At 45.3% G+C, this 16,002-nt stretch overlaps 1 long non-coding RNA gene across 1 annotated transcript; it reads right to left on the reverse strand.

Moving 5' to 3' along the window:
- Positions 1 to 4,738: 4,738 nt before the first annotated feature.
- Positions 4,739 to 11,776, reverse strand: LOC139281261 (uncharacterized). Its single transcript, XR_011596853.1, has 2 exons — positions 11,285 to 11,776; positions 4,739 to 6,859 (listed from the first exon to the last, which is right to left on the reverse strand). It is a non-coding gene; the product is annotated as an uncharacterized lncRNA (long non-coding RNA).
- Positions 11,777 to 16,002: the final 4,226 nt, after the last annotated feature.

A 16,002-nucleotide genomic window follows, 5' to 3' on the forward strand; every position in this document is an offset into this window, starting at 1 on the left:
TACATCTCGACAAGTTGAGTGATTTTCCATCGGAGAAATCGAAGATAGAGCTGCAAGGCTACTCAGGAGAGCAAATCTCTGTAGTAGGATGTATCACCATACCAGTGAAATGCAAGGATCAGTTTCAGAGCTTGCCTCTCTCAGTAGTGGCAGGAGACAAGCCTGCCTTAATAGGTAGAAATTGGTTGGGATCTCTGAAGCTGGATGGTATTGAGATTTTTCATGTTGAAACAAAATTTGCATCAAAAGATGATGTCATCAAGCAATATCCAAAGGTGTTCTGCGAAACGGGCAGTCCGATCCAAGGCTTCAAGGTGAGTGTCAGGGTACAGAAGGACACTAGACCAGTTTACTGCAAGACATGTCCCCTACCATATGTACTCAAGGAGAAGGTTGAGCAAGAACTCAAAAGACTAGAGACTGAGAACATTGGCCCTGAAATTCCGATGTCCCGGGTCCGTACGAAGTTCCTACGGACCCGGGAAGGCATCGGAAAAGCGATTTTCAGCGTGCAATGCGCATGCGCTGAAAACCGGCTTTTCCGATCTGTCAAGTTTCTGGTTTGACAAATCTCGCGTATATCGGGAGTGAGGACACTTGCAGGGCAAGATTTCCGATATTTACGAATATCTTGCCCTGCAAATGTCCTTTAAAATCTTGCACCTGAAAAAGCAGGCGTATAGCTACTTTTACAGGCGCAAGTGTTTAAAATTACATAAAAACATTCAAATTAAATTAAATAAACACATATGAAACATACTTTATTGTTAAAAACCCTCCCCACTCCCCACTACAGTAAGTTTATTTTAAGGCATCCTTAAAAAAAGTCAGAAAAATATTTATTTTTTATAAGAACTTTAATTTAAATATGTTGTGTATATTTCTATTTTTTTATTGATTTTTTTGTGTGTTTTCGGGGGGGGGGAGTTCTCCTTCATAATAACGAGAACTCCAACTTATGAATGAGAAAATACTGTACCTTGATTGGCTACCCAGAGCCATGTGACTACAGTTCCAGCCCTGCGCACGTCCTGACGTGCACGGTCTTCGATGCGTAGGAGTGAAGGCCTCAGGCTCAGAAGTTCGAGCGGATGCAGCAGCAACAAGTAAGTGCGCAATTGTTTACCTTTTTTCTTTAGTTTGCCCAAGGGAAGACCTCTAGCTGAATTTCATGCCCATTATCTCTAAGATATATCTATGTAATTGGGCTACACCCATTGTTGTTGTACCTAAGTCAGATGGTATGGTAAGGTTGTGTGGTGATTATAAAGTAACTGTAAACCAGGTTCCAGAGGGTAATCTCCCCAATACATTGCCAAATGTAGAAGATTTGTTCACAACACTGACAGGTGGTCAGATCTTCTCAAAGTTAGATCTCACAAATGCCTACCTACAACTGGAGCTAGATGAGGAGTCCAAGTCACACTTGACTATAAATACTCATCGAGGCATACATCAATTTAATAGGCTACCATTTGGAGTGTCTTCTGCCCCTGCCATATTCCAAGGGGTGATGAACCAGATTTTGCAAGGTATTGAAGGGGTAGTATGTTATTTAGATGACATACTAATTTCAGCACCAAACAGGCAAATTCATAATAACATATTGAATGAAGTCCTCAAATGGCCAGAGAAGCACAGAGTATGAGTGAATGCTCACAAGTGTGAGTTATTTCAAAACTCAGTGGAGTACTAAGGGCACAGGGTAGACAAAGATGGTTTACATCCAATCAAGGGAAAGCTAGATGCAATCAGAAATGCACCCACTCCCAAGAATGTCAATGAACTTCATTCATTCTTGGGTCTTTTGAACTATTATGGGAAGTTCCCACCAAATTTGGCTACAGTATTACATCCACTGAATGAACTATTGAAAAAACAGGTCCATTGGAAGTGGTCAGAAGAATGCGACACAGCATTCAAGGAATGTAAAAGCAAATTGGTAGAGAGCACCATGTTAGTTCACTATGACATATCTAAGGAGATCAAGCTAGCATGTGACACCTCTCCATCTGGAGTTGGGACAGTAATCTCTCATGTACCACGTAGTGGGAAGGAGAGACCAATTGCTTTTGCTTCACGCAAATCGAAAGGGAAGCTTTGGCATTAATTTTTCGGGTCAAGAAGTTCCACAAATACTTGTATGGTCGTAAGTTTACCATCGTTACGGACCATAAGCCCCTGACAGCAATCCTCCATCCAAAGTCCCCAGTTCTAACATTAGTTGCAGCCTGAATACAGAGATGGGCTTTGATTTTGTCAGCATATACATATGATATTGAATACAGACGATCAGCTGATCACAGTAATGCAGATGGTATGTCTAGATTGCCTTCCGCATCACAAGTTATACCTGATAGTGAAGAAGTGTTCTATTTTTCATACACTGATGAACTCACAGCTGAAGAGATTGGTAAAGCAACCAAACATGACCCAGTTATGTCAAAGGTGTATGATTATATTGCAAACGGATGGCCAAACCAGGTAACAAAGATATTCATCCATTCTTCATTCGTAGGAATGAATTATCAGTCGATAAAGATTTTATCATGTGGGGTGCAAGAGTGGTTATACCAATAAATTCAGGTCCAAATTATTAGGAGATCTTCATGACCAGCACCTGGCAATGTGCCTGACCAAGAGTTTTGCGCGCAGTTACTTATGGTAGCCAGATCTAGATAAAGATATAGAGTACATTATCAGTCAGTGTACAACATGTCAATCGGTAAGCAAGCAACCACTATTAGTGCCATTACAGCCGTGGAAATGTCCGCCCAGGGTGTGGCAAAAGCTACATATCGATTTTGCTGAGCTAGAAGGACAACAATTGTTCATTGTGATTGATAGCCATTCGAAGTGGGTCGAGGCGTTTCCAATGCGGAAAATAACAACAAGTAAAACATTAGACATTTTGCCAAGATTATTTTCTTCATTTGGCCTCCCAGAAGAAATTGTTTCTGATAATGGATCACAAGTTTGTTCAGAAGAATTTGCACAGGTCACGTGCAAAAATAGTGTGAAACATATCACGGTTCCACCGTACCACCCTGCTTCAAATGGTGCAGTACACATTGTAAAATGCACCCTCATCAAACAGATGTTGGATCCCAATCCAAAGAAACGACAGCTGTCATTGGATCACAAATTGGCAAATTTTCTAATAACGTATTGTAATATGCCTCATACAACTACTAGTAGAACACCAGCAGAGTTGTTTCTCAAACGACAGCCACGAACGAACCAGATTCTCGTTGTTAAAACCAAACTTGGCACAGTCCATAGAAGAGAAACAATTAAGACAGAAAGAGAATCATGATAGAGGTAAAGTAAAAGAGAGAAGTATGAAATTAAATCAGCAGGTGAGATTGAAGAACCATCACCATAAATGGTTAAAGTGGTTACCAGGAAGAGTGGTGAAGATATGTGTTCCTCGCACATATTTAGTCAAGATGTTTGATCATGGACAGGTTAGTTGTGCTCACAATGATCATATTTTACCTACAGACGTGGAAGGAGTTTAAGGTCGGAATGATTCGATTATTTCTGACTCATCAGATAGTTTTGATACAAGTAGAGTACCAGTAGTATATCCTACATCAAATGTACTGGAAACAAGGCCAAGAGAAAGTCAGAATTTAAGTCTGAGTCCGAGTCAGGCAGACAAACAGTCTGAAGTTATCGAGAGTTCAAATGTAAATCAAGGGCATTCCTTGGAGGAAAATTTTCCTCAGGATTAGCTTAGAATGAGTCTAAGTTTAACACCATGTTTGGAAGGTTCTGCTCGAAAGTGAAGGTATCCTCTTCAAAACAGAAAACAAGTGGTTAAGCTTGATTTGTAATTGTGGAAAAATAAGTCCATATCTTTTGTTATGTATAACCATGCAAGTTATGCATGATGATTGTTTGTTATAATTACTTCTTCATTAAGGAGGGAGAAGTGTAATATATGTAGCTTCACACAGTGGACTACTGCGGCATTGCAGCCATTGCTGTTTACAAGAATAAACAGGTCAGGTCACCTGACAGGCTTTCTGAAGTTATCAGCCATCTTAAAGCCTGTGTGTTTGTGAGGTCATACCGAAAACATAACAAGCGACACACTGAGAGAGAGATAGAGAGAGACACAGTGACAGAGAGAGAGAGAGAGAGAGAGAGACACACACATTGACAGAGCGAGAGAGAGAGAGAGAGAGCAACACACTGACAGAGAGAGAAAGAGCAACACAGTGACAGAGAGAGAGAGAGAGATTGAGAGAGAGAGAGAGAGAGTACAACACAGTGACAGAGAGAGAGAGAGAGAGAGACAAAGAGAGAGAGAGACACACACACTAATAGAGAGAGAGAGTGACACACTTACAGAGAGAGAGAGAGAGTGACACTGAGAGAGAGAGAGAGAGAGCGAGCGACATGCGTAAATTCAATGGAAGAGAATCAGCTCATTTTTAATTGTTAATTGTTTCCTGTTGAATTCCAAAATGGCTACCTATAATTTCCAAAATGGCGCTTCACGACGGAGTGACACGATGGAGTGATGCAGCATTTCCGACGATTCGAACAGGTTGTGCAGCTCAATAGCTTGTGCTCAGTCCCTGCCGTGTTCTCACCTATTGAGACAGACAGGAGAAGGTATGAAGCAATAAATGAGGATAAATTCAGAAAAAATGACACAGCGTTCGGGGAAAGCTGCACTATATCTGAACACAGGCTGTTAATGAAAATAAATTCACATAGACTCTAGTAAAGTAAGAGAGACAACTTTATTGCTAACAGAGCTCTGGGAGAAGAGTTGAGATCCCGCGATCTGCGAATCACCTTCTCCCCAAGTGCCTTGTGCCGCGGGGTTATAAGCAGTTTACAGGGGGCGGAATACAATCATTTAAATTCATTTACATACAACCAATCAATCCATATGGCAACGCAATTCATTTACATACAACTTTTTAGTCCTAGTGAAACCTGATAGCATGGCGCGAGTTTGGGGGCCCTTCCTCTGTATCTTCTTTTGTGGTTAGTTATTCTGTTGCAAAGCTTTCTATGAAACAGTGGCCTGCTAACCTGGCCAGGAGTCACTTGTTGCTGCAGAGTTCATATCAGGGACAGCAGATAGGCTTCTTGGTACAAAGTTCATCTAGTGGAAAGGCAGATAGTTGGCTTACCCCATCATGCTTTGCTATGTCCGAAAATCCACTCCAACAGTTCCCCCTGTTGGTCCTGGAGGATGGTCACAAAATCCAGATGACCACAATGAAAGTGGCTCAGTGCCTACCTTCGAGGCAAGTTACTTCCCTGCCTTGCCTGTAGCTCTAGCCTACCCTTCATAGGTAGTGGTCTGTGCCTGCGTCGTCCGCTCCGTCTTCCTCGGCGTCTCCGGGTGTTCCCATTAGATGTTCTTTTCCGGTGATCACGCTGGCAACCGGCACTATTCGGGCCATCGTGAATTTACAGCAGATATTAAAACATCCGATAATCAAGCAACAAGTAATTATTATTACAACAAGAATAACTACTCCATGTGTTAAATAGGACCCCCAGGATCCCCCTAATAGCCAGTCAAGACAGCTATTCCCCCTTTTTGGGCTTTGTCTGAACTCATCAAGCTGCTTTCTTATGGCATCAATGGCTTGGGTGATATTGTATGATTCATCCGTAACATGCGTTATACATTTGTCTCCTATTATTGTGCATACTCCCCGTTGTTGGGCTAACTAATAATCCACGGCATAACGGGTCTGCTGCGTATACAATCTTAATTCAGACAGCTCCCGGTTGTTGGCATCCAATCCCTTAGATGTGCTGTTTCCCAGAATGGTTAATCCACAAATAAGATAGTTCCTATTTTTGGCACTAATTACCCCCGCTGATCCCCCCCACAGACAGGGCCCCGAGGAACCCGTGGCTGAGTGATGATCCCAGCGTGATAGGATCCTCCCAATCGGCACAGAACTCCTTGCTGATGGTCCGTGTTACTATCCTTCTCCGGGTATGCCCCCTTTGGGGGCATGGAACAGTGAGTGGTCCCATAATTCCTACTGCAAAGAGGACCAGGAGGGTCGGTGTTGCAGTCTTGAAGGTGCCATTGAGGAGGAACACGAATCCCTCCTTAGCTCTATAACACTTTACGTCAGTGTTGCTAACACTCGTGAACTGCTTATACCACCAATTGCTCAGTTCCCTTGAATTTGAGCCCGATCCTACCAATTGGTAAGCATGAAACAGGTATGCCCATGTTTCTAAGCTGACATGAGTTCCGTTGCACTGACCGCAGATAACTTGCCTCCCTGCGGTCACGTTCAGGCATCTTTGTTCGTTACAGGTGCAAGTAAACTGGCCTCTATGCACTCGACAGTGCTGATGGGCACACTGCATCTGCACACAGGTGGCGTTCTCGGGGACCAGGGCATATACACACCCCCATCCTTGCCCCGAGAAGCAAAGCGGGTAGCTTGCATTGTCTGAGCATACTGTTTCATCCTTTCCCCGGGACCCCCTGCACACAGGATCTGTGGGATTTATTAATTCCACGCATCTTCCTGTATACCCCTTCTATATTCGCCCATTTGTCCCTCACAGGGTGCGTCCGAAGTATCCGCCATATATAAGTCACAGCGGGTCCACCCAGGTGTGGCCACGAACAGGGCCTCTACTGATTGGGCTAGTGGGTAACACACGGTTCAACTGCCGTGTAAACGTATATGGGTCTTGAAAAACAAGTTATCTTCTAATCCTATTGGCTTTACAACTGTGACAACATAGAGTAACGTGATTATATACGCTATCTTAGACATGTTTGTTACGCTCAAACAATACAATATTTACACATTAGCAGTAGCCGTAATTTGGACTTGCTTGCAGTCGTCACCTGTTCGGGGTGCATAAACAAGTATCCTGGTTACATTATTGTGAATCACATGTCTTATTTTTACTCATTAGTTTCTTTGTACAATTTCATCTGGGTCCAATGTTTCCATACACTCTTCCCTTTTATGTCCAGACAGGCACAGGTGTCTCCACTGATTATGACCTCATATGGGCTATTCCATTTTGGTGCAAACCCTGGTTTTTCAGGTAATGTTTTTAACATGACGCGACGTCCCGCCATCGGGACGTCAGGGAGCCTTTCAAGCTCTTTCTGAGCGTCTCTCTCTTCCTGATTGTCTCTTACTAATTTACGCATCCCTTTGAGTTGAGTGCTTAGTTCCAAAACATACCGTTTAATTTTGTCTTTTAATGGGCCTACGTCGGCCCCACCTGTTATGATGCTTTCTGGTAATTGCATCGCCCTTCCTGTCATTAGTTCATAAGGGGTTAATCCGGTTTACCGTGGCTCTTAACTTCATTAATATAATAGGTAATACTTCTGTCCACATTCTTCCTGACGTTTGCATGGCCTTGGCCAGGGCGTTCTTAAGGGTACGGTTCATGCGTTCTACCTTTCCAGAACTCTGTGGGTGGTAGGGGATGTGGAATTTTTGTTTTATGCCCATCAGCTGGCATACTGTTTTTACAATCTTCCCGGTGAAGTGGGTGCCTGTCGGAATCTATCTGAAGAGGCACTCCCCATCGGGGAATCACCTGCTCGATCAATATCCTTGCCACTGTTGAGGCACTCCCCATTGGGGAATCACCTGCTCGGTCAATATCCTTGCCACTGTTGAGGCACTCCCCATTGGGGAATCACCTGCTCGATCAATATCCTTGCCACTGTTGAGGCACTCCCCATTGGGGAATCACCTGCTCGGTCAATATCCTTGCCACTGTTGAGGCAGTGCAATCACGTGTGGGGAAAGCTTCCACCCACCGGGTAAATTGATCTATAATCACTAGGCAATATCTTTTTCCATGGGATGGGGGCAAAGGACCTGTGAAATCAATTTGTAAATGTTCCCATGACCCCCGTGGACGGGGCTGGTGTCCCATTTTAATTTTAATGGGCCTGCCTAGATTATATTGTGCGCACGTAACGCATCGATGGCAATGTTTGGCAATATCTCTCCCCATCCCCTTCCACCACCAATCTCTTCCAAGACTCCCGGTCATGGCCTCTCGTCCCGAATGGGACAGGCCATGGTGCAACTCCAGTAAGGTATTCTGTATGCATTCAGGCGCCATTACCTTGTCGTTTCGTCTCCAAACGTTATCCTTTCCTTGCGTTGTGTCCTGCTTTGTCTACATACCCCTTTCTTCCTCAGAAGTGTCCTGGTGTAGTTTCTCGATACTTATCTGTTCGTCTCAGACCCCAGCAGCGCTGACTGAGGCTTCCTCACACTCCTCTTGTTCTAATGCCTCTTGTGCAGCTAAGTCCACAGCTTGATTTCCCTGGTGACTCAGCCAATCTGGACTGGTTCGGTCCGGTTCCCTTTGGTGGGCTTTAATTTTAATGACCGCTACCTGTTTTGGTTTATTACTGGCTGCTAAGAGAGCTTCTATTCTCAGCTGGTGTTTTATGGGATGTCCGCGGGTTGTGATAAAACCCCTCCTCCCCCATGCTGTCATATAATCGTGTACTACCCCGAATGCATATCTACTGTCCGTATAGATATTAACGAACTTACCCTCTGATAGTTCCAGTGCCCGGGTGAGGGCTACCAATTCTGCCAGCTGAGCTGACGACCCCCCACTAATTCGCCCTGATTCGACTGTCTCTAGATCCTGGTTAACTACAGCCCATCCGGTACAAGGTAGTCCCTCTACGTATTTTCGTGAGCCGTCCACAAACAAGGTTTGTTCTGTGGTTTGAAGGGGCGTGTCTTTTATTCTATCCTCTTCCATGTCCATATTCACGTCCCCGCAATCGTGGGGCTCTCCCTCTTGCACTATGCCCTCCGCGGGGTTTTCCCCGACATCTCTAATTATAGTTACTGCTTTGTTGGGTGGCAAGAGAACTGCTTCCCACTTTGCCCGTCTCATATTAGAAACGGTTCTCAGTTTTCCTGTGTTTAACATTTCTACCAACGTGTGTTTGGTGTGGAGAATGATGTTTCTGGTCATTACCACGGGCTCGTTTATTTCTACTGTCCAAGCTGCGCAGTCTAGTGCAGCTATACATCTGGATAATCCGTTCACAACCGGACCTTCGGCGGTGGAGTAATAGGCTATAGGTCTCCTTTTATCCCCGTGATCTTGGGTGACCACAGCTGTATAGAACCCATCTTCATTGGTACAGTGGATGTGGAAATCTTTACCCATGTCAGGCAGTCCCAATCCAGGTGCGGAGACTAGTTCTGACTTGAGTTTACTATACGCCTGTTCTTGTTCAGGGCACCACTCTATAAGGTCTAGGGCCGGTTTTCCTCCCTTTACTAGTCTTTGTATAGGCTCGGCAATCTGTGCAAACTCAGGGATAAAGTTCCGGCTGTAATTAAAGAGACCCAGTACCTTCCTCACCTCCCCTTACCGTTACTGGTCTAGGCATGTCCCTGACAGCCTTTTTCCTATCCGAGGGCATTTCTTTCAACCCCTTTGAAAGGCAGTACCCTAGGTACAGGACTTGGGTTTTCCTTACCTGGGCTTTCTTGGGATTGACCTTAAGGCCTGCCGTCTCCAAAGCTCGTAACACCAGGTATAGGGTTGCCTGATGTCCCTCCTTGGTTTCTGAAGCTATTAATATGTCGTCGACATATTGTAAAATACTATTTCCTGCCGGTACTTCTATTTGTTTTAGTACGTCGCTCATGACTCGGTGGAATATGGCAGGACTATTATGGAACCCTTGTGGTAATCGGGTCCAAGTATATTGTTTATCCTCCACCGTGAAGGCGAAGTTCTCTTGTGATTCTGGGTCAAGGGGAAGTGCCCATAAGCCATAGGCTATGTCCAGGTCTGTAAAGATTTTATGTTCAGGGGATAATCCATTAAGGATTGTGGAGGGACTGGCCACTATCGGGTATAGTTTGGGGGTGACCTTATTAAAGGCGGTGCAGTCAATGGTTAGTCTATAACTCCCATCTGGCTTCCCTACTGGCCATGTTGGGGAGTTAGTGGTGCTAACAGTTTCTCTTAAGATACCTTTTTCCACTAGTCCCTTTACTACTTCTACAACTGCTGTTCTGACTTCAGGTCTTATAGGGTATTGCCGGTGTGGTTTATGAGATGGTCCAGGGACCTTAATAGGGTCCATGTCCGCCTTTCCGGTATCCAATTTTGTCTGTGCCCAAACCCCGGGCACAGAGGCACAAATGCTGCCATATCCTCCAGTCTCGGTATGCCAGTTGGTTTTGTGGCTGTTGCTACACCTAAACTTTCCATATGGTGAGCTATCTGTCCCAGATCTCCCTTACTGCCATCTGCCTTTGGCCGTGTTAATTTCCCCTTGCCACAATCAATCAGGGCCTGGAATTCCTTCATTACGTCATTCCCCAATATTGTTCCCTCACGATTCTTGCATACGTAAAATCTCATGGGTATACATAAATGATCAATTTCCACCACTTGGGTGGTGCTCAGGTAGGCCGGTGTTGGCCGTCCATCTATTCCATTTATTAAAGCCTTTTTGTCGGTTACGAGAAGGGGTAGATTGGTAATGGATATTGAGGCTCCAGTGTCCACTAACATCTCACACTGTCGGCCCCCTACTAGTGCAGACACATATATCCTTCCCTCCTTTTTACTTTGTACAGGGGCCGCCGGGCATCACAGGGTGGCTTTGTACTCCTGTTCTGACAGGGTCCTTGCCTTATTAGGATAGCCATTTTTACTATAGCAGGTCGCATCTAAATGTCCCTTTTTGCTGCAATATGTGCATTGTTTTTCCATGCGTTTCCCCTCACATTCTTTGGCAAAGTGACCCACCTTCCCGCAGTTATGGCATGTCCCCTTTTTCTGTCCTCCCCCCGTCCCTGCTGCAAAAACCCTTTCTTGTTTTATCTTTGTTTGGGATTTTTCATCGCCCCCTCCCTGGACGCCACTAGCCCACTCGACCAGTTTATCATAATCCTGGGTTACAATTACTCCCAGTTTTATAATGGTCTGGTGTGCAGCGGATAGTCCGTCCTTTACTTGCTCAATTAATCCTGCTAACTGATGTACTAGTAATACTCCGGCCTTTTTGGTTTTATCTTTCTTTTGTTTTGCCAACCAATTTCCCTGTTGTTCTAATGTCTGGGATACATCCCAGCCGTCTTTCTGCATTTTTTAATTAAGACTTGTCGATCGGTCATGTAAGAGTTAATTAGGGACCCAGGCGGTCCACATTTTACGTCCGTTTCCTTACCTGCCATTGAAGATGTTTATTCTATGTTCCTGTATTCCCCTTTAGTTTATGGAATTTCTGAACTTAAATACTCACGGCCACGATTCACCTCGCAGAGACCTCTTGTCTTGCTCGCGAAGATTAACGTGTTTCCTTACCACCGGAGTCCGGCTCTTGGTTAGAGTGATCAGCTCCCTTCCGCACCGATTTCTATATCACCTTCTATGAACATTGGACTAAAATAATCAACCCCCGCATCACTAATTACTTTACTTTCAGTCTGCGTTGTACGCCACGACAGTCTGAATTTCCTAACTCTTATCACATACTATCAAGTTATGTCTCTTTCCTCACTTAATCCATTTTATTCGTTTGATACCACTTCGCCGGCCAGCCGCTTCCCCCAGTATAATTTCTGGGTGGTCAGAAATTGACTACTGTCCCGTTCTACTGGGTCATACGACTATCCAGCTCCGCGGTATCCTGTTCGTGACGCCAATTTGTTAGTGAAAATAAATTCACATGGACTCTGGTAAGGTAAGAGAGACAACTTTATTGCTAACAGAGCTCTGGGAGAAGAGTTGAGATCCCGCGATCGGCGAATCACCTTCTCCCCAAGTGCCTTGTGCCGTGGGGTTATAAGCAGTTTACAGGGGGCGGAATACAATCATTTAAATTCATTTACATACAACCAATCAATCCATATGGCAACGCAATTCATTTACACACAACCAATCAATCCATATGGCAACGCAATTCATTTACATACGACTTTTTAGTCCTAGTGAAACCTGATAGCATGGCGTGAGTTTGGGGGCCCTTCCTCTGTATCTTCTTTTGTGGTTAGTTATTCTGTTGCAAAGCTTTCTATGAAACAGTGGCCTGCACCTGGCCAGGAGTCACTTGTTGCTGCAGAGTTCATATCAGGGACAGCAGATAGGCTTCTTGGTACAAAGTTCATCTAGTGGTGGCTTCCCCCATCCTGCTTTGCTGTGTCCAAAAATCCACTCCAACACAGGCAGAGAACGAGTAAAGCAGAAAGCCATTAGAGTGGGACCGTCTGTCAGCAGCCTGAGAGGTGAAGACATTGCTTCCTGAACCCATTCACACTGTCTGCTTCAATGAGCTTCTTGTTAACTTATAACTCAAACCTATTACCCTTTCTGTAAAGAAAACTTTCACCCTTTGGTCCTCTTAGACTAGTTTCGATCGCCTGGATGAGGTCGGAGAGGAATTTTCCTAGATTTGTTTTCTTCCAAAATTGGCCTGGTTTTTTATCTGGTTTTTGCCTCTCCCAGGAGATCACATGGCTCCGGTTGGGGTGGAGTGTAGAATGTTTTAGTATAAGGGGTGTTGTAGTTGTGTGGGGCGGACTGGTTGGGCTGGGTGCTCTTTGCCTTTCCGTCATTGTTCATGGGTTTATATGTAACCTTTGGGCCTGCTGACCGAGGGCCGTCGACTCTGCTGGCCGACACGGACACGATGGGCCAAAATGGCCTCCTCCTGTGCTGTAAATTTCTATGTTTCTATGTTTCCTCCAAACTTTCTACATTTTTAACTTGCATCCTCTGGTACTTGGATCGATCTTCACGAATGTATCAGCCGTGGCTCAGTGAGCAGCTCTCTCTCGCGCCTCTGAGTCAGAAGGTTGTGGGTTCAAGTCCCACTCCAGAGACTTGAGCACAAAATCTAGGCTGACACACCCAGTGCAGTGCTGAGGGAGTGCCGCACTGTCAAAGGTGCCGTCTTTTGGATGAGATATTAAACCGAGGCCCCGTCTGCTCTCCCAGTAAAAGATTCCATGGCACTATTTCGAAGAAGAGCAGGGGAATTATCCCCAGTGTCCTGGATAATATTTAACCCTCAATCAACATAACTAAACAGATTATCTGGTCATTATCACATTGCTGCTTGTGGGAGCTTGCTGTGGGCAAGTTAGCTGCCGCGTTTCCCACATTACAACAGTGACTACACTCCAAAAGTATGTCATTGGCTGTAAAGCGCTTTGAGACATCCGGTGGTTGCGAAAGGCGCTATATTGAAAAAAAATGCAAATACTTTGCAGATTAACTTTGCCCGTGTCCTAACTCGCACCAAATCCTTTCACCTATCCCCCCTGTGCTCGCTGACCTATACTGGCACCTGGTACCAACGCCTCGATTTTAAAATTCTCATCCCTATGTTCAAATCCCTCCATGACCTTGCCCCTCCCCATCTCAGTAACCTCCTCCAGCCCCACAACCCCCGAGATCTCTGCACTCCCCCAATTCTGGCCTCTTGTGCATCCTTGATTTTAATCGCTCCATCACCGGTGGCTGTGCCTTTTGTTGCCTGGGCCCCAAGCTCTGGAACACCTTCCCTAAACCTCTCCGCCTCTCTACCACTCGTCCTTTGAGATGCTGCTTAAAACCTACGTTTTCTGCCAAGCGTTTGGCCACCTGACCTAATAACTCCTTTGGTTCGGTGTCAATGTTTGCGTCTGACCTTGGAGTTGTTTCACTACTGGAAAGTGCTGTAGAAACGCATGTTGTTGGAGTTTGTTAGTCAACTCCCTTCACAATCGGGACAGCTTCAGTTCCCCGTTTGGTTTGTGAGGGGGGAGGACAATGAAGGGCCGTGAGGAAGGTGATGTGAATCTTCAGCCCAAAGCTGAACTCCGCCAGACCCAGCAGAGAAACCAGCATTGCATTCCACATCTCGTCTGGTCCGAACCTCCTCACGCTCACCTCTCCTCAAACCACAAACACAATTTACGCACTCAAAATAAAATCTGTTGCAGGAATCACTGCAACTAACCCAAACATAACCTCATTACACACTGGACTGTGTACAGACTCACATCTGTCCCACAGCAAGATTCCATATTACGCTCCAATCAAATTAAACAATCTCAGTTGATTCCCAGTCAAAAATTGCCTTGTTTATTTGCTTTGCAGTGAAAATGCTTCTAGAACAGTCTACCCATGTTTCACTGTGACTCAGTGGGTAGCACCTCTGAGTCAGAAGGTTGTGAGTTCAAGTCCCACTCTAGGCCGACACTCTAGGCCGGCACTCCAGTGCAGTGCTGCACTGTCGGAGGTGCTGTCTTTCGGATGAGAAGTTAAACCGAGGCTCCGTCTGCCCTCTCAGGTGGATGTAAAAGATCCCATGGCACTATTTCGAAGAAGAGCAGGGGAGTTCTCCCCGGTGTCCTGGCCAATATTTATCCCTCAATCAACATAACAAAAACAGATTATCTGGTCACTATCACATTGCTGTGTGCGGGAGCTTGCTGTGCGCAAATTGGCTGCCGCATTTCCCACATTACAACAGTGACTACACTCCAAAGTACTTCATTGACTGCAAAGTGCTTTGAGACGTCTGGTGGTCGTGAAAGGCGCTATAGAAATGCAAGTCTTTCTTTCTTTGCTCATTGGGTTTAGTTCGGTCACTCAGGATGATCGGACAGTATGGGAAGAGCTTCTGGGCCACGAGGAAGAGCTGAAAGTTCCATCAAGCACGGTCCTCCTGCAGCCCACGTACACTCTGCCCGAACATAGACTCTAACCCAGCTAGTTCATCAATTCAGGAAACGTTCTGCATAAATACTCCCCGATCCCCTAAAGTAATCAAGCACAAGCTCCAGACTATTTATCGATCCTCATGTCTGCACTGTTCTGCCCCGCTCTGCTAGCCTCCAGGCATTAGCGTGGCCCAGCCATCAGCACTGGAACCATTCTAAAACATGGAGTGTTTGATCTTCAAAGGGGAATGTAAATCTGGAACTCTCTCCCCTCAAAGTAGGTCAGCCCTGGCTCATGGGCAGCACCCTTGCTGTGGGTGTTGTGGGTTCAAGTCTCATTCACAAATATCTAGGCTGACACTCCCAGTGCAGTGCTGAGGGAGCGCTGCACTGTTGGAGGTGCCATCTTTCGGATGAGATGTTAAACCGAGGCCCCGTCTGCTCTCTCAGGTGGACGCAAAAGATCCCAAGGCACTATTTTGTAGAAGAGCAGGGGAGTTATCCCCGGATGTCCTGGGGCCAATATTTATCTCTCAATTAACATAACAAAAACAGATTGTCTGGTCATTATCACATTGCTGTTTGTGCGAGCTTGCTGTGTGTAAATTGGCTGTCGTGTTTCCTACATGACAACAGTGACTACACTCCAAAAGAACTTCACTGGCTGTTGTTGAGCGAGGGTAAGGGTGTCTAACTAGAACCCCAGACTCTGTGCACACCTCCTACGATCTTGTACACAGCCGTCAGGAGAGCTATAAACAAAAATAAATTCATCCACATGTCAAGAATATTTAGCTTAACTCTTCAAATTCTCATTTTCCACATAAGTGAGTTTTCAGATTAACATTCAGAAGCAGTGAGTAGAATTAGAAGTAACATTTTTACAGCAAAAGTGTTCGTGCATTAACCTGAGAACTGGTCTTGAAAACAACATTAATCAAGAGCTTTATTTTTAACCACCCCCACCCTCACCCTCAACACTCCCACCCTCACCCTCAACACTCCCACCCTCACCCTCAACCAGGGACAGATTAAAGGTGCCTCGGGCCCCAGGCAGTACCCCAGCCATGAGCCCCCCACATCCACACCCTGCGGTAAATGACATTAGTGAGCTAAGTCACAGGGTACTATACTGAGTGTGCAGCAGGTCACGGTCAGGTCAGGTTATGTTCTCAGTGCGACTGTGACGACACTCATTTAATATTTGATCATGTTTCCAAACAATCAAACTGACACTTTGATGGAACCCTGTATAAACAGTAAACAACAACGCTTTAATAAAAAGAAATCCTTACATTTTGAAACTAAGTCG

The sequence above is a fragment of the Pristiophorus japonicus genome, chromosome 15, assembly GCF_044704955.1.
Source record: "Pristiophorus japonicus isolate sPriJap1 chromosome 15, sPriJap1.hap1, whole genome shotgun sequence".
In the NCBI taxonomy this organism is placed as follows: domain Eukaryota; kingdom Metazoa; phylum Chordata; class Chondrichthyes; family Pristiophoridae; genus Pristiophorus; species Pristiophorus japonicus.